Source organism: Bufo bufo, chromosome 8 (assembly GCF_905171765.1).
Source record: "Bufo bufo chromosome 8, aBufBuf1.1, whole genome shotgun sequence".
Lineage (NCBI taxonomy): Eukaryota > Metazoa > Chordata > Amphibia > Anura > Bufonidae > Bufo > Bufo bufo.
The window spans coordinates 185,542,805-185,565,066 of NC_053396.1; the positions used below are offsets into that span (position 1 = coordinate 185,542,805).

Consider the following 22,262-nt stretch of genomic DNA (forward strand, 5'->3'; position numbering starts at 1 on the left):
TGGCCATGTAGACAGGATTAGGGAGCAGGTCACCTCCTAAGGCATCCCTAACCTGTTCCTAGCTCCTAGTTACATGGGCCAACCTTGATGGTAGGAGGGCCCATGCTCCGGAACCTAAAAGTCCCTGCTGGCCCTCAAGATGACCCTCACCTAGGAGCTGAGTAAGACAAGCCCACTCCTCCTAGACACGGAGGAGCAGGAGTCTCAACGGCCAAACTGCAGGAAAAGGGGAGACATAAACAGCTCTATGGATATGGCAGGTGAACAAAGAGTTCCACCTACCTGCCACAGCCTTGCTGACTGGATCCCTGTGTTAGCAGGGTGCAGATCACAAACGCATCCCCACACAGGGACCCAGATCCATAGCTGCACAAAATCACATATAAAACATCACACGGACATCACACATAACTAGAAATAACTTAAAGCGACATTATGGTTATGACCACAGGGGTGGCTCTTACTGGCAGGTAATAAAGACATGAGGCTGCTCTCAGCTAAGCATGGCTGAAGCAACCTGCAGGCCTGCAAAAGCAGTGAGGCTTTATAGGCCAAGAAGCCACACCCCACAGTCGGACACACCCAGTGCACACACACACTAGGAAGGAGATTAACCCTTCCAACACCAGGGAAGGGAAAACACCACTAAAAGGAGACGTGCACACAATAACATAAAACACGGTGCACACAACACACACACCTAACAGAAGGTTGCTAGGTGTGACCGCATGCCAGGGCAGCAAGCTACCTAGCAACGCTCAGGCTGCTCTGCTGCAAAATGCAACACTGGTTGCCCGCGGCAACCACAAGTGAGGCCACAGACAAGCGGCCCTCACCCGTGGTTGAACGCCCATACACAACCGCATGCGGTAAGAGGAGTCACGGTCATGGGCATGGCCGTGACACTCCCACCCCTCAAAGCCCCCCCACCAAAAAAAAGGAAATTGGTGAGGAACTCACACAAGGGGATGGGAGAAGGAGACGTCCACTCTCATGACATGATTCCCAGGAGGCCACTGTCAGCTGCATCCTCTCCCAGCTCACACTAGCCAGTCCGACGAGGCCTGCAGCCCGCACCAGTGACAAGGAATGGAACCACAGAGAGTGGACGAGGGGATTCTCCACTCACGTCCCCACTCCAGTCGCTGCCAGCAGACACTCCTAACCAGCACGCAGCCGGACCACTTACGGAGTGCTGCCAGCAGACGACCAGAGATGGGAACATGGAGAGGGACGAGGGATCCCCAACACGGACACGGAAGGTAAGGTGGCGGGGAATAAGCCACCAACCGTGCCGTTAACGGAGATCCCCCAGGAACGCTCTCCCTCCGGAGAACGCGCATGCAGACCACAAACAGATGGCACTGCATGCTGCACCCTCTTTCGAAGGTGTGCAGACCGCACACCAAACAAACACCACGTGTGCTAAAATATCAGGGGACGCCAAACGAACACGGTGAGGAAGTGGCGGGGAAAAGCCACTCACCGTGCCGTCAGCCGCGAGACCCCCAGAACGCTCTCCCTCCGAAGAGCGCACATGTACCCCTTCCGCAGACGGCGGTACATGCTACACCCTCTTTCGAGGGAATGCATACTCCCACCCCTCAAAGCCCCTCCCAACAACAAAAGGGGAAAGTTGGTGAGGCATAAAAAACAGTGGGAGGGGGGGAGGGGAAAGACAAACAAAAGGGGACACCAACACGGACAACGGTGAGCGAGGAATGGCGGGGAATGCCACTCACCGCGCCGTAAATGGTGAGCCCCATAACGCTCTCCCTCCGGAGAACGCGCATACACCCCATCCGCAGATAGCGGTGCATGCTTTACCCTCTTCCGAGGGAGCGCCACGTAAGAAGGGACTGTGGTCATACTGTCACGGCTGAGGATGGGGGAAATCCTCAGCCGTGTGGAGCCCGGTGATGTTACGGCTGCTTGGCCATGTAGACAGGATTACGGAGCAGGTCACCTCCTAAGGCATCCCTAACCTGACCCTAGCTCCTAGTTACATGGGCCAACCTTGCAGGTAGGAGGGCCCATGCTCCGGAACCTAAAAGTCCCTGCTGGCCCTCAAGATGACCCTCACCTAGGAGCTGAGTAAGACAAGCCCACTCCTCCTAGACACGGAGGAGCAGGAGTCTCAACGGCCAAACTGCAGGAAAAGGGGAGACATAAACAGCTCTATGGATATGGCAGGTGAACAAAGAGTTCCACCTACCTGCCACAGCCTTGCTGACTGGATCCCTGTGTTAGCAGGGTGCAGATCACAAACGCATCCCCACACAGGGACCCAGATCCATAGCTGCACAAAATCACATATAAAACATCACACGGACATCACACATAACTAGAAATAACTTAAAGCGACATTATGGTTATGACCACAGGGGTGGCTCTTACTGGCAGGTAATAAAGACATGAGGCTGCTCTCAGCTAAGCATGGCTGAAGCAACCTGCAGGCCTGCAAAAGCAGTGAGGCTTTATAGGCCAAGAAGCCACACCCCACAGTCGGACACACCCAGTGCACACACACACTAGGAAGGAGATTAACCCTTCCAACACCAGGGAAGGGAAAACACCACTAAAAGGAGACGTGCACACAATAACATAAAACACGGTGCACACAACACACACACCTAACAGAAGGTTGCTAGGTGTGACCGCATGCCAGGGCAGCAAGCTACCTAGCAACGCTCAGGCTGCTCTGCTGCAAAATGCAACACTGGTTGCCCGCGGCAACCACAAGTGAGGCCACAGACAAGCGGCCCTCACCCGTGGTTGAACGCCCATACACAACCGCATGCGGTAAGAGGAGTCACGGTCATGGGCATGGCCGTGACAAGCGTGCAAGTCACTCGGGTCTTGTCGGTAGGACATTGTTTAAAGAAGTGCCATGCCAGGGAACTCTTTGAAGCTGCCTTTGTGGGGCTGGGTCCCTGTTGGCGATGTCCAGTAGCAGGCGAACTCTGGGGGCGGCGGCTCGTCTGCTTTGGCCCCCTGCTCCCTCTTTGGCTTCGCTGTTGTCTCACCACTACCTCTTCCTCTGAACTGTGAAAGTCATCGCCACGACCTTCAGTCCATGTGGGGTCTAAGACCTTATCGTCCTCTGCATCGTCTTCCACCCAGTCTCCCTCCCTGACCTCCTCCTGTTCAGTCTGCACACTGCAAAAAGACGCGGCAGTGGGCACCTGTGTTTCGTCATCATCAGAGAGTCGGTGACTCTGCTGTGGTGGTATTCCCATGTCCTCCTCATCTGGAGACATAAGTGGTTGTGCGTCAGTGCATGGTATGTCTTCCTCCACTGGGGAAGGGCTAGGTGGACGCCCCTGGGAAACCCTGGAAGCAGAGTCTTCAAACAGAAGAAGAGACTGCTGCATAACTTGTGGCTCAGACCGTTTCCCTGATATGCTTGGGGGTGATGTGACAGACTGATGGGCTTGGTTTTCAGGTGCCACCTGTGCGCTTTCCGCAGAAGACTGGGTGGAAGACCATGTGGTGAACGTGCTGGAAGCACTGTCGGCCACCCAATCGATTAATGCCTGTACCTGCTCCGGCCTTACCATCCTAAGAGCGGCATTGGCCCCCACGAGATATTGCTGTACATTCTGCCGGCTAGTTGAGGGAGTTCGTTCCCTACTGTGTGCGCCTGGGGCCGAACGGCCACGTCCTCTACCAGCAACAGAGGCTCCACGGACACCACCACGACCGCGTCCTCGTCCCTTAATAGTATTTTTCTTCATTGTTGCGATTCAACTCGCACCACAATGAAATATATTATTTTTTATAAGCAAAATCCCCTCACTGGAATACTTTCAGTCTTTTGACTGTATGGATTACAGATGGAATGACTGTTATATGTGAGTACCGCTTTCTTTGACAGATTCTAGTATGGGTACATATATGTTTTCCCAACCCCAGCACATTAGTTTGCTAATTCCAGATGTATGAAACGCAGGCCTAACTGTATCTAGTATATTGAACGCCAGATAAACTAACTTGGCCTTTTTTAAATAAAAAAAATTCCCTCACTGGAATACTTTCAGTCTTTTGACTGTATGGATTACAGATGGAATGACTGTTATATGTGAGTACCGCTTTCTTTGACAGATTCTAGTATGGGTACATATATGTTTTCCCAACCCCAGCACATTAGTTTGCTAATTCCAGATGTATGAAACGCAGGCCTAACTGTATCTAGTATATTGAACGCCAGATAAACTAACTTGGCCTTTTTTAAATAAAAAAAATTCCCTCACTGGAATACTTTCAGTCTTTTGACTGTATGGATTACAGATGGAATGACTGTTATATGTGAGTACCGCTTTCTTTGACAGATTCTAGTATGGGTACATATATGTTTTCCCAACCCCAGCAAATTAGTTTGCTAATTCCAGATGTATGAAACGCAGGCCTAACTGTATCTAGTATATTGAACGTCAGATAAACTAACTTGGCCTTTTTAAAATAAAAAAAATTCCCTCACTGGAATACTTTTAGTCTTTTGACTGTATGGATTACAGATGGAATGACTGTTATATGTGAGTACCGCTTTCTTTGACAGATTCTAGTATGGGTACATATATGTTTTCCCAACCCCAGCAAATTAGTTTGCTAATTCCAGATGTATGAAACGCAGGCCTAACTGTATCTAGTATATTGAACGCCAGATAAACTAACTTGGCCTTTTTTAAATAAAAAAAATTCCCTCACTGGAATACTTTCAGTCTTTTGACTGTATGGATTACAGATGGAATGACTGTTATATGTGAGTACCGCTTTCTTTGACAGATTCTAGTATGGGTACATATATGTTTTCCCAACCCCAGCAAATTAGTTTGCTAATTCCAGATGTATGAAACGCAGGCCTAACTGTATCTAGTATATTGAACGCCAGATAAACTAACTTGGCCTTTTTTAAATAAAAAAAATTCCCTCACTGGAATACTTTCAGTCTTTTGACTGTATGGATTACAGATGGAATGACTGTTATATGTGAGTACCGCTTTCTTTGACAGATTCTAGTATGGGTACATATATGTTTTCCCAACCCCAGCACATTAGTTTGCTAATTCCAGATGTATGAAACGCAGGCCTAACTGTATCTAGTATATTGAACGCCAGATAAACTAACTTGGCCTTTTTTAAATAAAAAAAATTCCCTCACTGGAATACTTTCAGTCTTTTGACTGTATGGATTACAGATGGAATGACTGTTATATGTGAGTACCGCTTTCTTTGACAGATTCTAGTATGGGTACATATATGTTTTCCCAACCCCAGCACATTAGTTTGCTAATTCCAGATGTATGAAACGCAGGCCTAACTGTATCTAGTATATTGAACGCCAGATAAACTAACTTGGCCTTTTTTAAATAAAAAAAATCCCCTCACTGGAATGCTTTCAGTCTTTTGACTGTATGGATTACAGATGGAATGACTGTTATATGTGAGTACCGCTTTCTTTGACAGATTCTAGTATGGGTACATATATGTTTTCCCAACCCCAGCACATTAGTTTGCTAATTCCAGATGTATGAAACGCAGGCCTAACTGTATCTAGTATATTGAACGCCAGATAAACTAACTTGGCCTTTTTTAAATAAAAAAAAAATTCCCTCACTGGAATACTTTATGGCTTTTCACTGTATGGATTACAGGTGGACTGGTATTAGTAGGGGTGACACAAGCACACCCAAGTCCCTGATGTAGGATTTCTATGGCACAGACCACTATTACAAGTGATTAATGGACGTTGGGAGAGATTGTGCTGCAGCACTAGTCCCAAGATGGCCGCCGCCTATCAGCCCAGTAACATGTGCCACAAAATGGTCTGCACAACCTTTAAAAAAAATAGCCTTGGACTGTGCTGCTAAATCGCTATTGGTCTGAATCCCAGGTGTAGATGTCTGACTTGTTTGGAGCTTTGGAATGCACACTGTGGCAGCTTCTGCTGCAGCACTACAAGTCGCAAAATGGCGGCCGGCGGTCAGCCCAGGTACATGTGGATGGAAAAATCACTCTGGCCACTCTAAAAATAGCCAATCCCTATCAAAAAAGCAGCTCAGCTGCAGTTGTTCAGATGAATCACAGGTGGAGGAGAGAAATTTGCTTCCAGTTATTCAATTATCCCTGCCTATTCTCGCCCTAGCATCAGCTGCGTCTATCCCTGTTCTATTCACATCGGGAGTGAGCACGTCCCGACGTGCGCACAAGCTTATAAAGAGGCTGAGTCACATGCTGCACTTGGCCAATCACAGCCTTGCCAATAGTAGGCATGGCTGCGATGGCATCTTAGGGCAAGTAGTATGATGCATGTTGATTGGCTGCTTTGCAGCCTTTCAAAATGCGCCAAAATACATGCCGAACGACGAACCCGAACCCGAACTTTTACGAAAAAGTTCGGGTTCGGGTCCGTGTCACGAACACCCCAAAATTCGGTACGGACCCGAACTATGCTCGAACTGTTCGCTCAACACTAGTAATGTTACATTTCTTCTAGTGGGCATTGCAAGTAGACACGTACGGCCAACCAAAGTGTATTAGTATGCACCTAATGATATGTGGCATATAGAGATTTAGATATTCTGACATTACATAAAATTTAAGTACATACCTGGTTTAAGGATTTTACAAGCTCTCCTTTCTTTATATACAACAAGCTTCCAATAACCGGGAGTGGCGTGGGACCGGGTGGTAAATTTCTCCACCGGTACATTTTATCCCATGTTGAGTAGATAAACATAAGGGATATCAATAAGACAAGGATCAACGTTGCTAAAAGTGTGAGATCCATGTTGTAGGTCAGCAGCTTTGCTGATGAGCTGATCACAAATGTTTTGCTTGTTTTTATATCAGAGGCTTCTGGTCTTGTGCCAGGAACTGATTGCTCTGTATCTTAGTTCAGACTACAATTCTTGCGATTTCCTGGGAGAACTTGCCAGATTCATTTTTATGTTTAAAGTAACAGTCAATACATCATCTCAAGAGTTTGTATTCAAGTTTACTTTAGCATTTAGAAGATACTATCTCAATGGCGTAGAATTAAGACGCAATCTAGGGGTTAACATTTGGGTTGGTGCCTGCTGAATGTTAGGTTTACAATGAGTTTTCTTCATATCAGTGCTAGTTTAGTGGAGGGCACATAACTAGAATTATCATAACACAATTACAGTATTTATAGTCCCTCGAAGCTACACGGTGCTTGTTGGTTTCACTCATTAAGAGGCTCACCTGCTTGACAGTTCTCACGGAGAGGCACAGTCCTTACAACTATATATGGTTCACGTATGGTCACAAGAGGGACCTACCTGCTATAAGGAAAATAGGGAAAATACCTTCACCCCACCCACCAGGCGATTAGCCTCCACCAAATTGGAATTGCAACACCTGCAATTATTACTTTGGCTACTCCAATGTTTCCAAGAGGCTGATACAGCAGAATGCACGGGTGAGCTCTGGTGGAAAAGTTTCTAATAAGAGATTAAAGTTTTGGATGAAAGGAACAGAGAGTAAGTAAGGAGGACAGTAAGGCTACTGGTGGGAGTGAGGAAATAAAGGCAGGTCTTAGTGGCAGTCAATGAGTAGATACACTATAGCAGTATGTAGCTAGCTTCACAGAGTTTCCTTTGGTTGCCTTTTTTGTTTTTCAGGTCCGTCATTTGTTATTGCAGCTTCCTTGAAGTATCGTAATTGTGACAAAGAGAAAAATAAAAAAATGGGGCCACTGATGGCACCCCTCATAGATGTATTTGGCAAAGTTTGTATCAGTATGTGAAGACCAAAGATATTTGAAGTTGGAACCTTTTTTGTTAGCAATATAATTTTTTTAAAACATAAAGCTGGATGACATTTGCATATCCATGCTTCTTAAGACTGTGAGAGCATTTTTACATCATAGAAGGAAGTTCTCTGCTCTTGACCCCCCTCTTTAAATGGACATCCATTCTGTAAGTGGTTCCTATTATATTGAACCCTGTTGTTCCATACATTAAATGGATAACCAGTCATTTGCAGTTCTCCTTGGTAGAAGATTGGTATTCTCATATAAATACTACTAAACCAAAGCTGTCTATAAAGCTTTATTAATTTACAGAACACATGCAATAATTGACAGGATGAATGTAGTAACCTCTCTCAGCTCTACCTCCAAACCTTACCTTAGGCCACCAGGATCAACTTAACAACTCAGTAGACACCAGGAATGTACAGATGTGCCCACCATTAACTTTTATTGAATTTGGCTAATGACTCCAATTTCTCATAAAATAAATGCAACACATTCTCATGGTGCGGTACTGCATGGTTGCCATTTTTGCTGTGGTGCTGCGCTGGTGTATTGGTGGGGCCCAGGACCTGGGTGGCATTGTCCAGCTGCAGGGGTGCTGTTTGGCTGCTGGGTCCCGTCGTCTGCTGGTGCAGTGCTGCAGCGGTGGTGGTCGCCACGTGGTGCCATGCCAAATTACAGTAGGTTCCCACACGAGGAGTCAACCTTGGCGTGGTGAGTGGGCTTATGCTTTTTGATCCAAACATATACCAATGCCTCATGCACAGCACGTATGTTAGAGGGCTGTATACTATTTATTATGCTGAGAAGCGATGTTAGTTGTGCTGATAAGCAATTATAGAACAATACATGGCATGTGGATGTGCGATCCATGTTTTTGGATAAATTTCAAACAATCACAACATGCTAGTAGAACCCTTATCAGAGTGCAATTCGCAACACAACTGTTGGATGGCAACAGAGACACATACAGAATAGACATCTCAGGACAGACATCTCAGTACTGCAAATTTTTTTTTTTTAAAGGCTGGGACTCCCGTGCCACATATCTTGGGATATGTTGAGCCATGATGAAAGGTCAGGAAGGACAAATCTGTAAATTTTACAGAGGTTTTGAGAACATTGGCATATCCTTACATTTGTATATTAAAATACATCAGTATATGCTCAGTCATCCACAAAAAGTTTGTAAAAGAGGTCAAACTTCAGAAGAATAAGTATAACAGGCTATCTACAGTATACGGTATTTAACTCCAAAGCAGCTAAATCAAATGCTGAAAATGTAAGGTAGTGGTGGTTTCCTATCTCCACATGCGGTGGACCTGCATATATCTGACCACTTTTTGGTGGGAGGTGCTATTGATAGAATTTGTATTGCTATTTTTAGCTGAAATATTACTGTGACACCTCCTTGTAAGATGGGTTTCTTCCTCCCTTCCTTCCCTCCCCGTTCTTTTTCCTGTTCTTTGATTTCCATAGAAATCTTAAATTGTTGGTCTCGCTTAGTCAAGGGTACGTACATTATTCTCACAAATGCTTTGCTGAGAACACTGTACTTTAGCCTAGACATATGGGGGACATTTATCAATAATGGTGTAATTTGCACCAAAAAATACTAACATTACAAATAAAAAGTGGTGATTTGTTTCACCTCATATATTAAAAGGTGCATGTCACTTTTAAAATGTGACATTTTTAATGAGTTGTCCTGAGAGCTGAACCCAGACATATCCCTTCTTCACCTGGACAGCTCCTCTCAGATGAGCATTGGAGCATTTTATGCTCCAATGCTCTCCCTTGCCCTGTGTTGAACTACGCAGGGCAAGTGCTTTTCATTAGATCCTTTGACGTAGCGGCTCTCTACTGGGCGGAGGCTTCTGCCTAGCAGTGTTCCCAGTGATTTAGCACTGCCATAGTCTGTAAAACGGTGAAGTTAGGTGAAAGCCTTCACCTAGCAGTGTTAGTTTGTAAGCAAAAAAAGCCCTTGCCCTGCACACTACAGCGCAGGCCAAGGGATGCTTCGATGCTCATCTCAGAGGGGTTGCCTGGGTGAAGAAGTGTATATTTCCGGGTTCAGCTCTGAACCTGGACAACCCCTTTAAAAATAAACTTGATTATCCACCTATTTCTTTCAATTAGCTACATTTTAATGCCAATAGCACAAAATGTGACTTTTTTAATACCAAAATGCGCCATTTCAGCCAAATCTGCCAAAACCGCACTTGCGAAACTTTGAAGTATATTTTCAACATTTCCAGTGGTAAATTGCGACTTTTGTCTCAGACTCGAGACACTTTTGTTATTGTTTTCTTTTTGTCGAATGTAGATTTACTGACTGTTGTTTAGCCCATTCTTATTAGATAAAAATAAATGCATCCTGCTTTAATACTTACCCCTAAATTGTTCCCACAACATGTTGGTTTTCACTGATCCTGTTGCACATTTGGCATCCGTTTGAGCCATTTCTGTCTGAGATTCGTTTTTTCAAAAGTCCTTTTTTGTTCCCATTTGAAAAACGGATCTCAGATGGAAATAGTTCAAACGGATGCCAAATGTGGATAAGGGCTCATTCAGACTACCGTATTTTCATTTCAATGGGGTCGCAAAAGACTCTGAAGAAAAGATAGGACATGTCCTGTTCTTGTCCACAATAGCTGACACAAATAGGCATTTTCTATCATGGATACGGCCATGTGCGGTCCGCAAATTGCGGAATGCACATGGCCGGTATCCGTGTTTTGAGGATCTGCAAATTGTGCATCCGCAAAGCACTAAGGCCTTCTGAATGGGCCCTAACTGATGCACAGGCTCCGTTTTTTTTTTTACAGAACTCAGTTTTTTTCTTCTCCTTTATTCGGAAGGATAAGAAGAATGGAAAATGAAACGGCAATGTGAACTCTGCCTTACTGTGCCACGTTTTTTATATTGTTATTTATTATAAAAAACTAGCAGAAGGACTCGGCTTCGCACAAGTGTATTTCAAATATTTCATTTAATGTTTCTGTGGATCGTTAAAAGATATCGACAGTATCCCCCATAACAGTGACCTCTACAGCAGCCCGCCCCACTGTCTGCTGAGCTATGTATCTAATCCTATCCTATGTGATACTGTCTGCTCAGCTATGTATCTAATCCGATCCTATGTGATACTGTCTGCTAAGCAATGTATCTAATATTATATTGTGTGATACTGTCTGTTAAGGGCTCTTTCACACTTGCGTTCTTGTCTTCCGGCATAGAGTTCCGTCGTCGGGGCTCTATGCCGGAAGAATCCTGATCAGGATTATCCTAATGCATTCTGAATGGAGAGAAATCCGTTCAGGATGCATCAGGATGTCTTCAGTTCCGGAATGGAACGTTTTTTGGCCGGAGAAAATACCGCAGCATGCTGCGCTTTTTGCTCCGGCCAAAAATCCGGAACACTTGCCGCAAGGCCGGATCCGGAATTAATGCCCATTGAAAGGCATTGATCCGGATCCGGCCTTAAGCTAAACGTCGTTTCGGCGCATTGCCGGAGCCGACATTTAGCTTTTTCTGAATGGTTACCATGGCTGCCGGGACGCTAAAGTCCTGGCAGCCATGGTAAAGTGTAGCGGGGAGCGGGGGAGCAGCATACTTACCATCCGTGCGGCTCACCGGGCGCTCCAGAGTGACGTCAGGGCGCCCCAAGCGCATGGATCATGTGATCACATGGACACGTCATCCATGCGCATGGGGCGCTCTGACGTCATTCTGGAGCGCCCCGGGAGCCACACGGACTGTAAGTATACCGCTCCCCCGCTCCCCGCTCCTACTATGGCAACCAGGACTTTAATAGCGTCCTGGGTGCCATAGTAACACTGAACGCATTTGGAAGACGGTTCCGTCTTCAAATGCTTTCAGTACACTTGCGTTTTTCCGGATCCGGCGTGTAATTCCGGCAAGTGGAGTACACGCCGGATCCGGACAACGCAAGTGTGAAAGAGGCCTAAGCTATGTATCTAATCATATTCTACGTGATGATGTCTGCTTAGCCATGTATCTAATCTTACATTTTGTGATACTGTCTGCTAAGCTATGTATCTAATCCTATCCTATGTGATACTGTCTGCTAAGCTGTGTATCTAATCTTGTATTATGTGATACTGTCTGCTCAAATATGTATCTAAACCTATACTATGTGATACTGTATAATACCGATATAAGACCAACGTTGATACCCATACCAAAACTACAATGAGTCAATGCAACACATATTGCGGAAATATAAAGGGGGTCAACTATTGTGAAGTACAAAAAAGTACCAGCTCCTTTAACAAAACAACGACCTACAAGAATCGAAGCCAAAGGTACAAATGCAAAAACATAGTGTACATTTTATTAAATAACATGATTACATACATGACTAGAGTTGAGCGGACACCTGGATGTTCGGATTCGGCAGGTTTGGCCGAACTTGAAAAAAAAATTCGGGTTCGGGACCCGAACCCCATTGAAGTCAATGGGGACCCGAACTTTTGAGCACTAAAATGGCTGTAAAAATGTCATGGAAAGAGCTAGATGGCTGCAAAAGGCAGCAAAATGTGCTTAAGAGCCTGGCAAATGCTCTACAAACAAATGTGGATAGGAAAATGAATTAAAAAAACATAAAAGACCTTAAAAAAATAATAATTAGGAATGATGTAGGAGGAAGAGGTTGAGGAGGCGGTGAATGGGTGGATGTGGCCGTGTAGGCTCACATGGCGGTCTAGGAGGAAGCGGCGGCGAAGGAGGAATAGGTAGCCAACACAGATGTGTGTTATTTAGTATTTTTACATAGGGGTATCCCCCAAAATATTGGGACATATAAAAAAAAATAAAGGAATAAGTGCACTTGAGTACAAGGATGGATGGTGGAGGCTGTTAAAACTGTCTATTCTGCACAAGGTACAGACAAGTCTTGTGGGATCCAAGCCTGGTTCATTTTAATGAACGTGAGCTTGTCCACGTTGGCTGTGGACAGGCGGCTGCGTCTGTCTGTAATGACGCCTCCTGCCATGCTAAATACACGTTCAGAGAGAAAACTGGCTGCAGGGCAGGCCAGCACCTCCAAGGCATACAGGGCAAGCTCTGACCATGTGGACAATTTGGAGACCCAGAAGTTGAATGGGGCAGAACCATCAGTCAGTACGTGTAGGCATGTGCACAGGTACTGTTCCACCATGTTGTTCAAATGCTACCTCCTGCTAACACGCTCCATATCAGCAGTTGGGGCCAGTTGTTGCTGCGAGGTGACAAAGCTTTTCCACATGTCGGCCATGCTAACCCTGCCTTCTGAGGTCCTGATGCTGACACAGCTGCTTTGACGACCTCTTCCTCCTCCCCTGCCTTCGCCTTGTGCTTCCACTTGTCCCCCGGCGTCAGTCGGGAATGCTCTCAGGAGCGCGTCTACCAGCGTGCAACTGTAGTCGCGCATCTTCCGATCACGCTCCAGTGAGGGAATTAAGGACTGCACATTGTCTTTGTAACGGGGATCCAGCAGGGTGGCCACCCAGTAGTCAGCACACGTTAAAATGTGGGCAACTCTGCAGTCATTGCGCAGGCTCATGTGTGCCAGGCTGCCCAGAGGTAAGGACAAGCTGTCCTCTGTGGGAGGCGTATCATCTGCATCCTCCGTATCCCCCCAGCCACGCACCAGTGATGGGCCCGAGCTGCGTTGGGTACCACCCCGCTGTGAACATGCTTCATCCCCATCCTCCTTCTCATCCTCCTCCTCCTTGTCCTCCAGTAGTGGGCCCTGGCTGGCCAAATTTGTACCTGGCCTTTGCTGTTGTAAAACCCCCCCTCTGAGCCACTTCTAAAAGACTGGCCTGAAAGTGTTAGAGATGACCCCTCTTCCTCCTCCTCCTCCTCGTCCTGGGCCACATCCTCTTCCATCATCGCCCTAAGTGTTTTCTCAATGAGACATGGAAGTGGTATTGTAACGCTTATAACGGCGTCATCGCCACTGGCCATGTTGGTGGAGTACTCGAAACAGCGCAACCGGGCACACAGGTCTCGCATGGAGGCCCAGTCATTGGTGGTGAAGTGGTGCTGTTCCGAAGTGCGACTCACCCGTGCGTGCTGCAGTTGAAACTCCACTATGGCCTGCTGCTGCTCGCACAGTCTCTCCAGCATGTGCAAGGTGGAGTTCCACCTGGATGGCACGTCGCATATGAGGCGGTGAGCAGGAAGGCCGAAGTTACGCTGTAGAGCGGCGGCAGGATGAGAACGCCGGAAGCGCGCACAGACGGCCCGCACTTTATGCAGCAGCTCTGACATGTCGGGGTAGTTGTGAATGAATTTCTGCACCACCAAATTCAGCACATACGCCAGACAAGGGATGTGCGTCAAACCGGCTAGTCCCAGAGCAGCAACGAGATTTCGCCCATTATCGCACACCACTAGGCCGGGCTTGAGGCTCACTGGCAGCAACCACTCGTCGGTCTGTTGTTCTATACCCCACCACAACTCATGCACGGTGTGGGGCCTGTCCCCCAAACACATCAGTTTCAGAACGGCCTGCTGACGTTTACCCCTGGCTGTGCTGAAGTTGGTGGTGAAGGTCTATCGCTGACCGGATGAGGAGGTGGTAGAAGAGGAGGAGGAAGCCGAGTAGGAAGAGGAGGCAACAGGAGGCAAAGAATGATGCCCTGTGATCCTTGGCAGCGGAAGGACGTGCGCCAAACAGCTCTCCGCCTGGGACCAGCCGCCACTACATTTACCCAGTGTGCAGTTAGGGAGATATAGCGTCCCTTTCCATGCTTACTGGTCCACGTATCTGTGGTTAGGTAGACATTGCCACAGATGGCGTTGCGCAGTGCACACTTGATTTTATCCGATACTTGGTCGTGCAGGGAGGGCACGGCTCTCCTGGAGAAGTAGTGGCAGCTGGGAACGACGTACAGTGGGACAGCAAGCGACATGAGCTGTTTGAAGCTGTCTGTGTCCACCAGCCTGAATGACAGCATTTCAAAGGCCAGTAGTTTAGAAATGCTGGCATTCAGGGCCAGGGATTGAGGGTGGCTAGGTGGGAATTTACGCTTTCTATCAAATGTTTGTGAGATGGAGAGCTGAACTCTTCCGTGTGACATGGTGGAGATGCTTGGTGACGGAGGTGGTGTTGTTGGTGGCACATCCTCTGTTTGCTGGGCGGCAGGTGCCAACGTTCCTCCAGAGGCGGAGGAAGAGGCCGAGGCAGCAGCAGAAGAGGGAGCAGGAGGGGCCTGAGCCCTTTCTTGGTTTTGAAGATGCTTACTCCACTGCAGCTCGTGTCTCGCATGTAGATGCCTGGTCATGCAGGTTGTGCTAAGGTTCAGAACGTTAATGCCTCGCTTCAGGCTCTGATGCCACAGCATGCAAATAACTCGTGTTTTGTCGTCAGCACATTGTGTGAAGAAGTGCCATGCCAGGGAACCCCTTGAAGCTGCCTTTGGTGTGCTCGGTCCCTGGTGACGGTGGCCAGTAGCAGGTGAACTGTTTTTGCTACACTGTTGGCTCGGTCTCACCACTGCCTCTTCCTCCGAACTCTGAAAGTCAGTGGCACGACCTTCATTCCATGTGGGGTCTAGGACCCCATCGTCCCCTGCATCGTCTTCCACCCAGTCTTCCTCCCTGACCTCCTTTTCGGTCTGCACACTGCAGAAAGACGCAGCAGTTGATACCTGTGTTTCGTCATCATCAGAGACGTGCTGAGGTGGTATGCCCATGCCCATTCTGTGTCTTCCACCCCTGGGGAAGGGCTAGGTGGATGCCCTTGGTAAACCCTGACAGCAGAGACTTCAAACAGCATAAGAGACTGCTGCATGACTTGAAGCTCAGACAGGTTCCCCAATATGCACGGGGGTGATGTGACAGACTGATGGACATGGGTTTCAGGCACTACCTGTGTGCTTTCTGCAGAAGACTGGGTGGGAGAAAATGTGAACGTGCTGGATCCACTGTCGGCCACCCAATTGACTAGCGCCTGTACTTGCTCAGGCCTTACCATCCTTAGAACGGCATTTGGCCTGACCAAATATTGCTGTCGATTCTGGCGGCTACTGGGACCTGAGGTAGTAGGTTCAGTAGGACGTGTAGCTGTGGCAGAACGGCCAATTCCTCTCCCTGCACCAGAGGCTTCACCAACACCACGACCATGACCGCGTCCCTTATTAGATGTTTGCCTCATAGTTAGCGTTCACAAAGCAAAGAAAAAGTGGTTAAGTCTGTTAAAAATAATTAACCGCCAATAAAAACCCTGATGTAGGGTATTGCACTAAATTATTTTTTTTTTAACTTTATATGACAGCGGTATTTGTGGCCTAAATTTCACAGTAACTTATGCATGTCTAATCCCAGATGTACAGTATATCACAGGGTTTTTTCACCCCAGTAAGCACAAAGCCGTATTTCTGTCCTAAATGTGACACTCACTTATGCACGTCTAATCCCAGATGTGCAGTATATAAGAGGTTTTTTTCACCCCAGTAAGCAAAAAGCCGTATTTGTGGCCTAAATTTCACAGTCACTTATGCACATCTAATCCCAGATATGAAGTATATCAGAGGGTTTTTTCACCCCAGTAAGCACAAAGCCGTATTTCTGGCCTAAATGTGACACTCACTTATGCACGTCTAATCCCAGATGTGCACTATATGAAACCAATGTATTTTTTTCCACCCAAGTAAGCACAAAGCCGTATTTCTGGCCTAAATGTGACACTCACTTATGCACGTCTAATCCCAGATGTGCACTATATGAAACAGATGTTTTTTTTTTTTTTACCCCAGTAAGCAAAAAGCTGTATTTCTGGCCTAAATGTGACACTCACTTTTGCATGTCTAATCCTAGATTTGCACTATATGAAAAAAAGTTTTTTTTTAACCGTAGTAAGCAAAAAGCTGTATTTCTGGACTTGCAGACAAGCAGATATCCTGTTCTGGTGCACTATCGTTGCATAAAATGGCTGCCGGTTATGTATTGATATTGACAAACTGAAGTAAAAAAAGTTTGTTTTCAGCAGTAGTTGGCTGAATAAAGTCGCTGAATAAAAAAGCAGTTCTTCATAAGATTTCTCCCTGATCTCTCCCTCACAGCAGCTGCAGCCTCTTCCTACACTAATCCGAGCAGAGTGACGGGTGGCTCTATGTGACTCCAGCTTAAATAGAGGCTGGGTCACATGCTGCAGTTGGCCAATCACAGCCATGCCAATAGTAGGGGACCCCCTGACAAAGGCACGTCGAAACGCGCGTTGAGGTAATGCCACCCCGGTCTGGATACACTACTTTGTTTGGTAAGTCTCCCTTATATATGTTCACCATTATGTTTTGGTCAGCACTCCGCTAGGTACCATGGGTACACATAGTTTCCATATGGTCCGGCTATTTTTGCAGTTCTGACTGTAGTTACTTCCCTGGAAGTGACTTTCTTGTCCTACACAGGGATAGTGAACGTATTTATATAGGAGACTTCACCATATACTATATATTTATCTGTGATTGGTATGCTATCATTGTTATTTCTTATGTAGTGTACCACCGGGATGGTGTTTTTTTCCTGCTGCTACTTCTTTTTAAACATAACGTCATGAATGTAATCATGTTATTTAATAAAATTTAGATTTTTTTTTTGCATTTGTACCTTTGGCTTCGATTCTTGTAGGTCGTTATGTGATACTGTATGCTGAACTATGTATCAAATCCTATCCTATGTGATACTGTCTGCTGAGCTATGTATCTAATCCTATCATATGTGACACTGTCTGCTCAGCTATGTATCTAATCTTATCCTGTGTGATACTGTCTACTAAGCTATAAATCTAATATCCTATCCTATGTGATACTACCTGCTGAGATATGTATCTAATCCTGTCATGTGTGATATTGTCTGTTGAGCTATGTATCTAATCCTATCATGTGTGATTCTGTCTGCTTTGCATCTAAGTCTATTGTGTGATACTGTCTGCTAAGCTATGCAGTCGTCGTGTAGCCCTAGCCTATAGCTGACTTATAGCAGTGAAGAAAAATGGCTCAGTTGTAATGGAAACCTGGAGTAAAACTGAGCGTATGTGAAGACTAAGAGGCTGAGACCTTATATTGGCTGATAAGGGACATATGACCATGTGTATGGCAATTGGGGGCTTGTATTAGCTAATGTAGGTAATATTTTGGGAATATCTCAGGAACGGTACATCCTAGAGATCTAGGACCCGCTCTAAAACTTTTCCGGACATCTGATGTACCTGTGTGCCAATTTCTAATCAAATCTAATCCTATCCTATATGAAACTGTCTGTTGAGCTATGTATCAAATCCTATCCTATGTGATAATGTCACAAAAACCTTTCAAATAACTGGTGTTCTTAGATATCAATTCAGGTACCCTATAATTGCATCACATAAACCAAGAAAGAAGTGGGTTACCTTTAAAATATAACTTTTAATGATATATATATATATATATATATATATATATATATATATAAAACGCCCAGGATGCAGGGTTTATTAATCCAAGCGTTGTATAGATTGGTTGTGTCCCAGGGACCTGGGTACACAACATCTTTTGTAGGTGGTTTTGTGATTTTAGGTCTCCTACCCCCCTCTTCCCTCCCCCTTCAGGACGAAGCTGGGCAGTCATTGCACTGTTCAGGGAAGTATATAGGGACGGTACAGGAGGTGTGCGGTGGTAAGGATAGGGATTCTATAATTAGGGTGCGCAGTAGGGGCAGAGACCCAGCAGCCCCCTCCTCCACTATCCTTTCCCCTCTCTAGACAACCAAAAACCTACCCAAATCGGGGTAAATCATATCCCGCTCATTTATTTTGCACTATTCACATATGGGCGTTATATATATATACAGTACAGACCAAAAGTTTGGACACACCTTCTCATTCAAAGAGTTTTCTTTATTTTCATGACTATAAAGGCATCAAAACTATGAATTAACACATGTGGAATTATATACATAACAAACAAGTGTGAAACAACTGAAAATATGTCATATTCTAGGTTCTTCAAAGTAGCCACCTTTTGCTTTGATTACTGCTTTGCACACTCTTGGCATTCTCTTGATGAGCTTCAAGATGTAGTCCCCAGAAATGGTCTTCCAACAGTCTTGAAGGAGTTCCCAGAGATGCTTAGCACTTGTTGGCCCTTTTGCCTTCACTCTGCGGTCCAGCTCACCCCAAACCATCTCGATTGGGTTCAGGTCCGGTGACTGTGGAGGCCAGGTCATCTGGTGCAGCACCCCATCACTCTCCTTCATGGTCAAATAGCCCTTACTTTCAAAGTTTTCCCAATTTTTCGGCTGACTGACTGACCTTCATTTCTTAAAGTAATGATGGCCACTCGTTTTTCTTAGCTGCTTTTTTCTTGCCATAATACAAATTCTAACAGTCTATTCAGTAGGACTATCAGCTGTGTATCCACCTGACTTCTCCTCAACGCCACTGATGGTCCCAACCCCATTTATAAGGCAAGAAATCCCACTTATTAAACCTGACAGGGCACACCTGTGAAGTGAAAACCATTTCAGGGGACTACCTCTTGAAGCTCATCAAGAGAATGCCAAGAGTGTGCAAAGCAGTAATCAAAGCAAAAGGTGGCTACTTTGAAGAACCTAGAATATGACATATTTTCAGTTGTTTCACACTTGTTTGTTATGTATATAATTCCACATGTGTTAATTCATAATTTTGATGCCTTCAGTGTGAATCTACAATTTTCATAGTCATGAAAATAAAGAAAACTCTTTGAATGAGAAGGTGTGTCCAAACTTTTGGTCTGTACTATATATATATATATATATATATATATATATAATCATTAAAAGTTATATTTTAAAGGTAACCCACTTCTTTCTTGGTTTATATGTGATAATGTCTGCTAAGCTATGTATCTAATCCTGAAGTAGCTTGGGTTGGACGGCACTCCTCTGGTGTCGTTTTGGTACGGTGCTCAATGGTAATTTGAGGTAATATAGTGAAGGAAACCACAGCACTCGTTTTTTGTAGTTTTGAAAATTTATATTTTCATTTCATAATATTTCATATCATTTTCATTTCATCATTAATCATTCTATTTTTGTCAGCATCCAGGAATATCATTTGCACAGACTGGCCAACGTTTCGGTCCTAGTATGGGACCTTGATCACGGCCTGGAGTAAAATATAATGCAATATATCAGGGTATATTTTACATGATGAAAAGATACATTTAGTTCATAGTATATACAGAAAAAAATGTCCAATGTTTAATATATGGGGACACAGAGGATGGGTAAAAAGCATACTTTCAACTCATATTAGCATCATCAGTAGTACAGTTACGTTGAGAGAGATATATAAAGACATATATAGTCAAATGCATCGGTGATTAGCAGTGAAAAAAACAGTAGAGAAATCAGCAGCAGCCGGGATCTAAATAGGCTTGGCGAGGTTAGCACGGGCAGAGTAGTGCAGGTCAGCAGAGCGTCTCAGCGGTGGCGTGGCCTATAAAGTGTGGCATAAGTTATACCATGTTATTAGTAATCAAATGACAGGTCATAGTAAGGCTAGGTATACAAACACAAGGCAGATTTGTAGTATATGAGTAAGTAAGTAGAGGCCATGGTCCGGTCACCTATGGGCATCTATTGGAGCTGCCGATGGTAGAGAGAACAACAAGGGTGCAGGCAAAGCGGCAAGATACAGGTAGTTAAAAGGTCCAGTATTTACCTTAGTCTTTGTTGCATGTTGCCTGTGTGGGATGCGCTGGCTTGCACTGCGCTTGTGTCCCTTTTGAATGGTGCCACTGGTGCGGGCGAGCGTCCTGCGCACGTGTGCCCGGCTCCGTCGCACGCATGACGTCATCACGCTCGGGCGAGTGACGTCACTGCGGCAGCGGCGTCCGTGCACATGCGCAGTGGGACGGCCGGGACCCGAGCTGGCAAAGTAGTATTGGCAGCGTAATGAAGAGGGGATTAGATTACCCAGACATAGATAAATTTAGTGATCATGATCTCAGAAGGCATAAAGGGTGATGCAGTATGCCCCCTTGGAGAAAGACCGGTTAAAGCAGGCTTTGGAATAAAAAATATAAAAATATATATGGGGACCCAACCAGGGTAGACGTTTGCTAGCAGGCATGATATGTTTATTTATACCATAAGTCAATAGTGCTAATATAAGTATTGGAGCAGCACAATCTATTTTTGTTATATTTTGTGTACTATATATTATTGTATACTATATTAACGCCAGTACAGCTATGTTAAACTTATACTATATGGCATACTATACGGCTATGGTATATCTCATACTACCTGGTTGGGATGGACTTTATGAGTCATTTTGTCTGTGAAAGGTAACGGAGAAAATATGGTGTTAGTAAGCATATCATAACAGGTTGAAGATATAAACATTAACAAGTGATACAAAAAGCAAAAGAAATTACGAGGTTTTAATGTCCAATCCTATATGTAATACGATATAGTGATATAGATCACGATGTACAAAAGTCAAAGTCCCTATTCATACCATTTGGAGAAAGGGTATTAAGTTCAAATATCCAGAAGGATTCGCGTTCTTTGAGACGCGCAATCCGGTTCCCACCTCTTCTTCCCGCGGGTATTTGCTCCAATATTTGGAACCTGAGTTGACTGATCTGGTGTTTTGCAAGAGAGAAATTATGTGGGATGGGTTGTTCTGTTCTGTTGCAACGGATATCGGATTTATGTTTGGAAATTCGGTCACGTATATTTTGAGTAGTTTCTCCCACATAAGCCAGGCCGCAGGGACATTTAATGAGGTATACTACAAACGAGGAGTTACAGGTGAAGTTTTTTGAATAGTATATTTTGCCCGAACGGGGATGTATGATACGGTTCCCTTTAATTACATTGGTGCATTGTGCACAATGTAGGCATGGGTATGTGCCTGTTTTTTTTCGGGGCTAGAGTGGTTTGTTGTAGTGTAGGTTTAAGTGGGCCGATGTCACCATGTACTAGTTTGTCTTTGAGATTATTTGGTCTCTTATAGCACATACGGAATGGATGTTTGAATTCAATGACCTCAGGGTAAGACTGTTGGAGGAGGGGCCAGTGTCTTTTGACAATAGATTGGATCTTGGGAACAAACGGATGGTAAGTCATCACTAGGGGGACCCATGGTGGGGACACGGTCTTAGGCAGTATGGGTTCTGTAGATGTGGCTATTGAAAGTTCTTTTGTGAGCAAAGAGGTAGGATAACCCCTGTCTTGGAATTTGTGGGCCATTTCTGTAAGACGTTGTTCTCTCAGAGTGGGATTTCCTACGACCCTAGTTACTCGTTTGAACTGTGAGCGGGGTAGAGATTTTTTGGTATTCTTTGGATGGCAGCTGGAGTAGTGTAACAGGGTGTTACGGTCAGTAGGATTAGTGTATAGATCAGTTGTAAGGGTACCTGCCTCCGTTTTCAAAACTACCGTGTCCAGGAAACTAATGGATAGCACATCGGTGTGGGAGGTGAATGTAAGATCAGGGTCC

The 22,262-nt window shown here is 45.3% G+C and overlaps 1 pseudogene; it reads right to left on the minus strand.

Annotated features, from left to right (window-relative positions):
* The window catches only part of LOC120978247, a 72,822-nt pseudogene extending 65,927 nt beyond the window's left edge, over nucleotides 1-6,895 (minus strand).
* Between the last annotated feature and the right edge of the window lie 15,367 nt (nucleotides 6,896-22,262).